The sequence below is a fragment of the Crocodylus siamensis genome, chromosome 4, assembly GCF_052110815.1.
Source record: "Crocodylus siamensis isolate JL-2025a chromosome 4, ASM5211081v1, whole genome shotgun sequence".
Classification (NCBI taxonomy): Eukaryota; Metazoa; Chordata; order Crocodylia; family Crocodylidae; genus Crocodylus; species Crocodylus siamensis.
Window position 1 is genome coordinate 138,685,941 of NC_143398.1, and position 11,514 is coordinate 138,697,454.

Genomic DNA, 11,514 nt, shown 5'->3' on the forward strand with positions numbered 1-11,514 from the left:
CTAGATGACCTCTGGAGATCCCTTCTAGCCTTACTTCTCTATGATTCTATGAATGGCTTCTGTTCACTGGATTTCTGAATTAGGAGTCCTTGCTCACTGGCTCCCTGTTTAACTTCTATAATGCCAATGATTATGTTTGACATTACCATTTGTTCAGAAGTAGCTCAGTGAATTTCTACCAGAATCAAGAGCGGTCCCTTTCCCTCCAATGAGAACAAATAATGTCTAAAAAAAACTTAATAGAAGAAGGAATAATAAAGTCTACCTGAAGAAAACCATGAGATTTTCAGATATCTGAACATCTCTTTTTTAATTCTAAAAACCCATGTGTAAAGCCCATAAAATGAGCTATTAGAGTGGAGTAGAATTTGTCCTTGTGTCTGGATCTTGGAGGAAGGCCATGTTTTGTAAATAAAAATGTTCTGTAAGTAGCATCTGAGCCTCATGGGTTCACAGGGGCAACATTCCTTAACAATATATTTCCAAAGCTTCTGTTTAATCTTTCACACAACTCTGCACATGAAAAAATAGGAAAACGTGCCTCTTTTGCTGCAGTAGCTTTTGTTTTTGAAAATTGTTTTACAGAGGAAATGTGACATTTTCATCTAACTGAAGACAGAGCTTGTCCACTTGGGGAACATGCACTTATTTGTCCCCATAACTTGCATTCCTCTGGTAGCAAAAGTTTGCTTCTCATCTCTCGAGCTTATGTTTTATACTGCTGCAATCTTACTGCATTAGTAATGTTCTCTTCTGAGCCACCATTTCTTTAAGGTTAATCTCGGGAGCAATGGTTTTTTGTCAGGGCAGAAATCTAGGAGCTAGGAGCTATATCTTGGCTCTTGTGTGTGACCAGGGCGAATCATGGTATGTCTCTATGCCTCTATTTCCCCATTTAGAAGATAGGAATAATAATACTTCCCTACCCTACAGAGATATAGTTGAGCTTCGTTAAGATGTTCCTGTACTGCTGTGATTAAGCCCATACAAATACCTGTAAAACATTTATGAATCTGTAATATATAGTTTGTGCTTTCTGGATACTGCTTTTTCACTTAATTTTGGGAGAGTCAGTTTTATTCCAAGAAGGTACCTCTTACCTGCTGTCTTTTAAATGTTGTTCTTCATAGTAAGCAACAAGTGCCGCAAACAAAGTGAGTGGAAATACTGCACATGCTTTTTGATCACCTGCCCTGCTGCATGTACTTGATGTTCACATAGAAGTCCACATGGAAGGATGGCTCAGAAAAAATAGCCTAGCAGACTTGTAAGTGAGGAAGTTGGCTAGTGTTTAATGTAACAGCAAGACTTTTATGTATATGCAACACAACTACGTTACAGGAATTGAGGCACTACACAGATAACATCCAGTATCAAAACTGTATTTTTCACAGTTAAAATGTATGCTGTATTTGTTTGTTGCCAGATGACTTCATTATCAAGTTACTCATAATTTTGGATTCACAAGTGAGAGTTAAGATTTAGAGTGTAAATACATACATCTGCATGTCTTTGTGCACACATTTGTGCATGTTTCAAATTCAACTCATTTAATTTATGATGTTACCATTTTTGTTACATTTCTTTATTTGGCTTCACTTTATATTTTCATTTTCTTTGAAAATGGTTTGCTATAGTAATTGAACATATTTGTGGGTTGGAAACTGTGTTCCTTTTGGAAACTGGCTGTGTACTTTTTGGTATGAAATTTAATTTTGGCAGCAGCTAAATTGGCTTAGAGAAGCTTCAAGCTTAAAAATAGAAGGCTAGAAAACAGGAGAGAGACTGCCAGTTGCTGAGTGTGGCATCTTGTTCCTAAGGCAGCTACCTCATGGACTATGTGTATAACAGTGTTTGTAATCAATAGGGACACCATGGGGATTGCTTAGATCTCTGAGACTATGGAGACACTTGCTTCCCCTCTGACAGTGTTGTCAGAGAATAATTCTGGGAGAATCGATAGAGATGGTAGGAAAACAGTTGAGTAGCTGTTGTGGGTGAATATAAATGTTAAGTTTGAAAGATCAACCCCTCGTTTTATAGCAAATGGTATTTCTGTGTATGAGAGCTTTGAAATAAAGATTAATAGGCTTAGGTGGTAATTTGTGTGACCTGAAAAAACAGGATTGTTCTTTGGTAACAGGTGAGGGAATGACTATTAATTATACAAGATGTGCTGTTCTTGATGAATTATTCCTAGCATTATGTTTCCATGGGGAGTCTCCGCACCATTACTGATCCAAGCTCTCAGGGGAAACTGTCAACAACCTTAAAATAGAATATGATTATTATTATTAATCATTATTTGTATTACATATTTATACTGCATCATAAATTAGCACAGCATTAATGAAAATATGGTCCCTGCCCTACAGAGAATAGAGCTTGAAGCCCTAACGTAACCTGTATGGAATCCAGTAGGATTGAGCCCTAAATTACAAAAAGAACCACAAATGACAAAATAAGGCCCAGCGAAAGAAGCCGCAAGGTTGTTTTCAGACAAATGCAGGCAATATATTAGCATTCCTCTGAAGCAGGTGTATTTTTGCAACATGTTAACAGAAATTAGAGCCAGTATTGAATATTTTGAAACTTCTCTGTGACTATTAATAGAGATAAATCTCCGAAACCCAAGCACCTAAAGATGTGCTGTGTGAATAGTGGAAATGAATTGTATCCACCAGTGGTGACAAATTAGACAGTCAGTTCTGCATTCTGTTTATAGGCAGCAGATGCTCCATTCTATCCGGCTTACAGGACCAGGGCTAGCTTGAAACAAGCAATTCTGTAGGTGCGTGTCTGAGATGTTGTCATGGATTCCCCAGGGGAGCACTTGCCTAGGATCCTCAGCCTTATACAATCTCTTGGGCTACAATAGATGTCCTATTTGTCTCAGGAGAAACCATTTTATCTGGACAAAGTGCACTAGTTCAGGTGTCCATGTCTGTTGTCCTGGGACAAACCCTAAAAAGGCTCATAGGAAGTATTAACAGTTTGTCCTGGGACATCACAAAGTGTGTCTGAATGGTTGTCCCAGGATTGCATCATTGAATCAAAGGCAGAAAAGTGGCAGTGCATTCAGCCACACACTAAACCCTGATTGGAAAAGTGATGTATGTATATGCCAACACTTTGACTTTTCTGTTCCAGGACAAATACAGGCATCACTTTTCCTGAGGCAAATACATCTTTTCCTAGCCTTGGAGAGCCCCCTGAAACTGCCAAGACACAGCTTGTAGATTTCATAGATTTCATAGACATTAGGGCTGGAAGGGACCTCGGGAGATCATCGAGTCCAGCCCCCTGCCCAAAGGGCAGGAAGTCAGCTGGGGTCATAGGATCCCAGCAAGATAAGCATCCAATTTACTCTTGAAGGTGTTCAGTGTAGGTGCTTGAACCACCTCCGCTGGCAGACTGTTCCAGACCTTGGGGGCTTGGACAGTAAAGAAATTCTTCCTTATGTCCAGCCTGAAACAGTCTTGCAGGAGTTTGTGACCGTTTGACCTCGTCATCCCTTGGGGCACTCTGGTGAACAAACGTTCCCCCAGATCCTGGTGGTCACCCCTGATAAACTTATAGGTGGCCATCAGATCATCCCTGAGCCTGCGCTTTTCCAGGCTAAAGAGCCCCATGGCTCTCAGCCTGTCGTCGTAAGATCTGTTTTCCTGACCTCTGATCATGCACGTGGCTCTCCTCTGGACTCTCTCAAGCTTCTCCACATCCTTTTTAAATTGTGGAGCCCAAAACTGGACACAGTACTCCAGCTGCGGCCTCACCAAGGCCGAGTACAAGGGGAGAATGACGTCCTGGGATTTGCTCGAGAAGCATCTATGGATGCAAGCCAGCGTTTTGGTCGCTTTACTAGCCGCAGCATCGCATTGCAGGCTCATGTTCATCTTGTGGTCAATGATGACCCTCAAGTCTCTTTCTTCTGTAGTGCTATCCAACGTAGCACTGCCGAGCCTACAAGGAAGCAGCAGGTTTTTCCTCCCAAGGTTTGAGAACCTTGCATTTTTCGGTGTTAAACACCATCAGGTTCTCGTCTGCCCATTTGCTGAGCTTGTCCAGGTCAGCCTGGATCACCCGCCTATCTTCTGGCGTGGATGCTTTGCCCCAAAGTTTGGTGTCATCAGCAAACTTGGCCAGTCCACTCCTGACTCCAATGTCCACATCATTAATGAAGATGTTGAACAGTATGGGTCCAAGGACAGAGCTTTGAGGGACCCCACTGGTCACAGGGCACCACGATGAGTGACTGCCATCAATTACAACCCTCTGGGTCCGACCACGGAGCCAGTTTCCCAGCCAGCGGATCGTGGTGGAGCCAAGGCCACAACTGGGCAGTTTGGCCAAGAGGTGATCATGGGATACCAGATCAAAAGCTTTTTTGAAGTCAAGATATATGACATTAATCTCTTCTCCCTTGTCCAGGTGATAGGTCACCTGGTCATAGAAGGAAATGAGGTTGGTCAAACAAGACCTACCTGCAACAAACCCGTGCTGGCTATCCCTTAGGATGTTAGCCTGGGCCAGTCCATCAAGGATGGCCTCCTTAATAAACTTTTCTAAGATCTTCCCCAGGATAGAAGTCAGGCTAATGGGCCTGTAGTTAGCCAGATCCACTCTCCTCCCTTTCTTGAAGATCGGCACCACATTGGCCTTCTTCCAGTCTTTGGGCACTACACCAGACCGTCAGGAGTTTTCAAAGATCCGTGCCAGGGGCTGGGCTATGACACTTGCCAGCTCCTTGAGTACCCTGGGGTGCAGATTGTCAGGGCCGGCTGACTTGAAGGTATCCAGCTTCTCAAGGTGTTCCTTCACGAGGTCAGCATTTATGGAGGGTAGGGGATCCCCATCACCCGGATCTCCCTGTCCCATAGCAGGCATGGGTGTCCCATGGGACTGATGAAAGACTGATGCAAAGTACCTATTTAATAGGTTGGCTTTTTCCTGGGCGTCAGTTGTCAGTTGCCCCATCTGGTTTAGCAGGGGTCCAACATTGCCCTTGCTTTTCCTCTGGCTCCCCACATATCTGAAAAAGGACTTTTTGTTGTCCTTGATGCTTGAAGCTAGTTGGAGTTCAGTTGCAGCCTTGGCTTTCCTGGTTTGCTCCCTGCAGGACCGGACCACCGCAGAATAATCCTCCTTGGAGGGGAATCCCATCCTCCATCCTTTGTAGGCTTTCCTTTTTAGCCGCAGGAGGTCCGCTAGGTCCCTAGAGAGCCAGGGGGGCTGCTGTGCCTTCTTGCTGCCTTTCCTCCACTCTTCTTGAACTCCCATCTCCCTGGGGTCACAGTCCCTGAGGGCCTGACCGACAAGCCTCTTGAGCTTGTCAAAGTCGGCTTTTCTGAAGTCAAGGACTTCTGTGTTGCTGACTGACTTGCCAGCTTTACGGCGGATGCTGAAGGTGATCAGCTCGTGGTCACTGTCACCCAGCTTCCCATCGATCACTAGGTCGCCGATTAGGTCATCCCCCATAGCCAGTACCAGGTCGAGCAGCGCTTTGCCTCTCGTTGGCCCATAGACTTCTTGAGTCAGGTAGAGGTCATCCACGCACGAGAGAAAGCTTTGCGACTGCTCGGATTTTGCTGAGTGATCTTCCCACGAGATGTCCGGGTAATTGAAGTCATCCATGACAACCAAGGTCCTGGAGCAAGCGGCCTCAGTCAGTTCCCGGGCGAACTCCTGGTCAAGCTCAGGACTTTGAGTGGGAGGTCTGTAGTAGACTCCCACCGTTGTGTCCCCTGTGCCGTATTCCCCATGAATTTTTACCCAGAGGGTCTCTAGCTGTCCATGCTGGTCGCCAACATCAGCTTGCAGGGACATGTAGCTTTCCTTCACATAAAGAGCTACACCCCCGCCCTTTTTGTCAACACGATCCCTCCTGTACAGGGTATAGCCCTCTATAGCCGTGGTCCAGTCATGGGTGGAGTCCCACCAGGTCTCCGTTATCCCAGTGACGTGATAATTCTTTGCACTAAGCAGGAGGACAAGCTCCTCCTGCTTGTTGCCCAGGCTCCTGTCATTAGTGTACAGGCAGGCAAGTGTCCCCTTGGGGGCTCTTGCCTTGCCCACAGGTTGTGCCAGGGCTGGGGCAGGGGTGGGCTCCCTTAAGTGCCTTGGTCTGCTGGCTTTGCAAGCGTCACTCAGCAAAGGTGAATCCTTTGCTGTGTGGACTCTAAGCCCTAACCTTTTGGTCCCAATCCTCCTGGTTATCTGTGGGTCTCTCAGGGAGATACTTTTGAGATTATCTCCTAGAGAGGGCTTTTACCTCCTCAAGGAGATGGAATGCACCCAAAGTCAAAGCAAGCAGCTGTTCAGGTTCAGGGGTTGGATCAGTGGTGCTATGGTGAGTCATCGTATACAAATCTGTCCATTTTGGTCTTAATGCCCTGTTCCTCACAACTTCTTTCTTATACTACCCCTACTAATAGAGCACTTTTGCAGGTCTGCCTCAAAGGTACACTTAACTCCTTCTTTCTCTGTATACAACCTAGTCAGGGAAACTGAGGCATGTAACATTATTGTAACATAAATACATTTAGCCTTAGAATATTATAAACACCACCATAATCTGTCACAGGGACCAGGAAAGGATCTACATGAGGGATCCCCACATTTAAAAGCCCTTCTCTTGGGGAAGTGCAAGAGCTTCCTCCTTAGTGTTCCCCCAAGTAGGTATATGATCCCAAATGAGGCAAGGATATGGGAAGATCAGAGATTTCCTAATGGGGGGTTCAGCATACTGCCACCCAAACTATGTGCAGATGGGGGTGAGGTGTAGCTAGAGCTCTGGGAGCAGCAGAGGACACTGGGGAGCCAGGCAGAGAAGACACCCAAGGCACACAAGTGTGGGACATCCAGCCCTGCCAACACCTCTGCCACTGTCCTGGGCTGAGCTGGGAGTGTAGAGGTTGGGCCAGTCACTCCTGCCCCACTTCATCTGGGAGCTGAGGAGTGGCTGCATGGCATGCCAGACTTGGCCATAATAGCAGCAGTGCATGGATCCTTCCTTCCACTGCCTGCTCCCTGCCTGCCCTTTCTTATCCTCCCTTCCCCCCTTGTGACCCTTGTAGGCCAGGAACAGGTGGTAGAAAAAGCTTCACACCACCACCCCAGCCCCCAGCTGAGCCCAGCTTCCCACACAACTGTTCTTTTTGGTACAGGCATAAGTGGATTAGGAGTTGTTCTAAGGCTCCCCCCGTGCTTATGTCAGCCAGGGACACCAACCCAGGTTCAATGAGAGACACATGCAAGGGAGGCACAGGCAGTGAGCAGACACTGGAAGGAGATGACTGCACTGACACTGCTCCCTGCTGAGCCTGGCACCCTGCAGAGCCACAGCCTGCAGCTGCAGTTGCTCTGGGACTCCCCTTGCACCCGGATCAGCCAGGGGCAGTAGTGAAAGAGGGGTGCAACCACACTGCTGTCCCTTTTCCCTGCTCCCCCAAGCATGCCTCCCATCCCTTCCTGGTCAGGGAAGAGATGAAAGGATGTCAGGTCCCATTGGAAGAATTCTGTGACAATGGAGCTTTATGCCATTCCCAACTTTGACAAGTAATTAGATACCACAGTTTGGTCCTCAGGGCTAGGGACAGACATTCAAAAAGCCTGAGCCTGAACGGATTAAATCTTTGCGGATTAGTTTAACCTGGCTAGGTTAAACTGGTTTGTAACTATACAGACATCCCAGTAATGTCGGCACATGCCTGCATGACTCATGTTAGAAGCTGGGGGGCACTAAAGCAGCCTTCCCTTCCCTTCTATAGTGCTGAGCTGACAGGGGCTGGGGGTTGGCTAGGCCCAGCTTGATGCTCTGATTAGGGAGGGGTTCCCCCCCCCCCCACTTGATTACAGAGCATTTATCAGCTTTGTTAACAGCATTTAACACCCCATCAGAAAAAAAGTCCTTCATTAATTCAAGCTCTTAACTTTTTCCAAGGAAGGGAACATTCCAAGGAGGGACATTACCAGCTACCTGTTGATTAGCTCCAAAAAGGACACAGTCTTGTCTATCTTTGTCTCATTTAACTCATCACGGACTGTAGTCAGCATGTGGTCTGCTAGCTAATGCTGAGAGGTGTCTGTGTAAGGCAGAGGGAAGGGGGGAATCCCTGCTTATCAAGTAGTGGTAAGGGAAGGGAGAGGAGCAAGAGGAAGCCAGGCAGATGCCTGCAGTCTCTGCCGGAGCTCCAGGCAGGGAACGGAGGGGAGGAACCAGCTCTGCTGTGGAGCAGAGAGCCCACCCCAGACAGCATGCCAGGATGCTAGGGGAGTCTGGGGAGTCTGGTTTAATTTAAACCAGGTAGGATAAACAAAGCTTATTGGCCTGGTAGAACAGCCACTCCTGCTGTCTTCATTTACAACCATCTTCCATGCAAGCAATGTTGGGGAGGAAGCTACACTGGCTGTTGAGAAGGGTTTCTAGGACTAAAAGATTTGGAAAAATAAATAATCTGATATGAGTACAACCCTTTTTCCACACCATCAGTGCTTTCTGATGATTCAGTAAAGAACGGAAAGCAAAGACGAATTCTGTTCATAGCCTGTCTTACAAGTGATATTCTGTGTTACATATGGAGAATTATTTTTGGCTAGAAGGCAGTGGAGAAATGAAGCAGATGGGTCTTAAAAGAATTCTACAGCTAAAGAGCCCTGTTACGTCTTCAGAAAGATTCCAATCTGAAGCCAAGTGGAAGTGTTGTCCATTTCTCAGATCAGGATACTATGTGGCTGGACCGGCACTTGGCATGCCCTGACAGGAAGAAGAAGGACGTTTTAAAATGCTTTCTGAAAAGGGAATGAGCAGCCTCTCAAGCAGCTAATAGTTCTAGCAGTTATGCTGACAACAGTAAGTGACAAAGCCAAGAGGAAATGTTTGGATTTCTGCTGTGCTCTGAATGGAGAATGCATTTGCTCTGCAGCTTTTAAATACACTACTGGATTTACCATCCTCTATATTACATAGCCTCTGCATAGTTTACAGGCTTTGTTCAGTTTTGATAGAGAACTGAGAGGTGAATTCAAAGCAATGTTTAGGCACCTGAATTCCCATTGACTTCCGTTGGGATTAATTTTAGTGGGAGTTTAAGTACCAAGACAAGGAAGTGCCTAGCTACTTCTTTGAATATGGCCCTTAGTGAATAAGGCTTTGATATAAAGGATGAGTTAACTGATTCCAGGTCTTATATACCTGTATAGTTGATCAGCCCAATAATGCTAATATGTTTCATAGTTTTTATGTTCGAATTGCCTTTCTAATATCGTTGCAGTTGCACAAACTCTACTGTTTTGCTCATGGCACTGCCCTGAATTGTATGAGAAAAAGCTTATCACTTTAGGCAATTGTCTATTGTAAGCATTGTAATTTCTAAGCAAAGTAACACGTACTAAGCATACAAAGCTCTATACCTTACAGGTTATGTAGCAGATGGTGGGAGGTACTGTGACCCATTTTAGAAATTGAGACTGACTAGATGGTGATCAGTAAGATTTGTTTTGAAAGGGCTAGAGTACTGAGGTTCATACACTGGGAATGATGTGAGCAGTGGCCCAGTATTATAATAGCAGAATAGCACTGAAATAAAACCAGGAAGCGGGAGAGAGAATGGAATAGGTGGAGTTGTGGCAGTTTGGCTAAAGGTGTATCTACCAGCAATAAACCAACAGCCGTTGTTGTCAGCTCTTTACTTTAATTACTGTCAAGTACAGATCTTCCACTGTGTGGCAGTATGGCCTTTTGCAAGAGCTGGGCCCTATCTTGTCTCAGTTTATCCATCTGAGAAAGAAAATAATATTTATCTCTCTCACAGAGTATTGTGAGGATTAGTTAGTCCCAGTTGTAATGTATTTTGTAAGCCTCAAATGAAGCATGCTTATCAACCAGAAAGACTTAAGCACTCTGGAAATGGCATAAGACCAAATATAGACTCAGATTCTCTTGTAAGTTACAAAAGCTACAATTATGGGACCAATTCTGCTCTCAAGTACACTGGCAGAAATCAGCAGGAACTTCACCAAAGTTGATGCCTCTTCACAAGTGTCATGTTGATATAAGTAAAATTAGAACCAAGCCCAATGCACACCTGGCTATTTTTTTAGTAGAGAAGCAGAAATTCTTATATTAGATCTTAGTTAGTGTTAGTCTGATGTTGTAGCTGTGATGGTCCAGAAATTATGTGAGAAGCAAGGATTTCTTAAGGTGATATCTTTTATTGGACCAACTGCATAGTTGGGATAGAGTTAAACAAGCTTTTGAATGTAAAACATTCTTCATCAGAAGCTTCAATTGTGCATTTGTAACTCAGTGGTGCTCTGGCACTGAGCCCAATGAGTGGTGTGAGGCCAGTCTGTAGGCCAAGATCAGGTCCTGAACCTTCCCTGTATGCTGGGATCAGGCTCTGCCCAGCCCCATGTCCTGTGACTGGGGCCCTGCACCATCCCCGTGTGCTAGTATTGCCACCACCCCTACCCAGCTGTGTGGGACTCTAAGCCTGGTGCATACCACACATGCCCATCAGGACAGGCCCTGCACCCGCCCAATCCATGCTGGGATTGTGTCCTGCACGCTACCCTCTGCTCCTGAGCCAGTGTGCAGGGTCACACTGTCTGGCCCACAGGGTTCCCCATGTGTCTAACTCTTATCTAACTCTTTTGGAACTTTGCTAATTCATACTTCCCAAGGGAACAAAAATCAAAACAATTCAAGGATCATACATTATACATGTGCTTGCACCCCTCTGTGCAGGACTTCTCAACTCAGCACATTCAAGATCTATAGGATTCAAGCCCAGCCATTCTCTGAAAAGCTCATTCCACTGAAGCCTAGATAGAGCAGGGCTGCTTCTGCTTTGGAGAGTCGCATGAATTAAGAAGATGTTTGATGTGCTTTTCATTATCCACAAGAGCTTGTTAAGGTACAAGATGCAGAGTTTAAGCTTTCATTTCTGGATGAAGCTATTAAGGATTCATTAGATGTGGAGAGGAGTTGTAAAGCTTCCGTGACCGTAAGGGACAAGTCTATGCCATTCAGCACACTGTCCATCAGGCAAGCAGCACTGCAGCCTACTGCAGAGAAAATGGCATTGAGGAATGACCTGTTATCAACACCCACAGTAGCACTGAAGCTCTTCTTATAGGGCTCACCTACCATGATGGCAGCAATAGTACTGCACTGGCCAGTATCAAACAAGCTAGCCATACATTCATAGCATACCATCACTTAGGCTTCAATAAGCCTTCATATGGTTGTGTCTGCCATATTCAAGGAAAAGAAAGAGACCTCTTTGGCTAGCCTGCTTACACCAGTCTACGATGAAATCTCAAGCCTCATGGCAGAGTAGCAACAGCCTGTTGTTTCAGCACTAAATGACTTGTCATTTCCGTCATTCAACATCCTTAGCATTGATATTGGCACCAGCTGACTCATTACAAAAGCTCTTTGTGCGAATTGCTTCAATTCTAGAAACAGAGATGTTTTTATCTGTGCTGAGAAATCTTACCAGGTATGAGGTG